Source organism: Myotis nattereri, assembly GCF_964212035.1.
Source record: "Myotis nattereri genome assembly, chromosome: 1".
NCBI lineage: Eukaryota > Metazoa > Chordata > Mammalia > Chiroptera > Vespertilionidae > Myotis > Myotis nattereri.
The window spans coordinates 31999389-32000309 of NC_138075.1; the positions used below are offsets into that span (position 1 = coordinate 31999389).

The 921-nt window shown below is 53.1% G+C and overlaps 1 pseudogene across 1 annotated transcript; it reads right to left on the reverse strand.

Moving 5' to 3' along the window:
• Positions 1-269: 269 nt before the first annotated feature.
• Positions 270-706, reverse strand: LOC308527120 (coiled-coil-helix-coiled-coil-helix domain-containing protein 2-like; annotated as a pseudogene). The gene has a single exon. The product of its transcript is annotated as a coiled-coil-helix-coiled-coil-helix domain-containing protein 2-like (transcript).
• Between the last annotated feature and the right edge of the window lie 215 nt (positions 707-921).

The following is a 921-nucleotide window of genomic DNA, read 5'->3' on the forward strand; positions in this document are numbered from 1 at the left end:
CTGTAAGCTGTTTGAAGCTACCAGTTTGAGAACTACTGACTATTTTTTTTTTTAAGCTGTGAATAGCTGTAGAGATATAAACAGGGGTCAGAGGAACCAGCTCAGCTGTGGCCCGGTGCCAAAATGTGGCCAATCAAGGCTCTGAGGACGTCACAGCAGTGTTTGCCAGCGTGGGGACCTTCTCTGACAGCTTACAGATAAATTGGGCCTTGGTTTTAGGATGGAAAGTTGGCAGCCTCCAACCGAGAGATGATTTTCCGTGTCTTACATCAGGCTAATCCACTGGCAAATCTGCCCTGTCTCAGCACCTCGCTGAAACCCTCCCCAAGTTTACGGTCACCCTGGTCCTGGGCACACTCCCAACCTGTTGCATGTCACAGTGACACGGGGCAAACTGCTGATGCTCTGGCTTCCCTCATGCTCCTGATAAGTGATGTCAGGCCTTGAGGGCTTAGCATTACTTCCTCCACTGAAGCCCCAGAGACGGCAGGATCCCGGCTGTGGCTGACAGCAGAGCCCACAGCCACGCCAGCTGGGCCATCAGGCCCGGTTGCCAGGGTGCAGCAGCAGGTGAGCCAACAGCAGGTGGTGGAGCTGCTGGGGGCGTCTGAGTGGCTGGTGCCGGCCTGGGCACAGCTCTCATCTGAGGTGCCTGGCAGGCCAGAGGGGCCATGCGGAAGGTGTAGCTTCGAGTTCCAGAAGGCATCACAACAGGGTGGCAGTTTGGCATCTACAAGTGTTAGGGGCAGAAATAGAAAGGTGGAGACTAACTATAATGAGCAGAAATATAAACCGTGCTCTGTTAACCATGATTGTTCTGTTCTGAGTAGAAAAAGCACATTCTAACCTGGATGAGAGTTGCATGCCCCAGGACATGGGAGTTAACATCGGAATGTCGTCCATCCTCCTTTTCCAAGGACT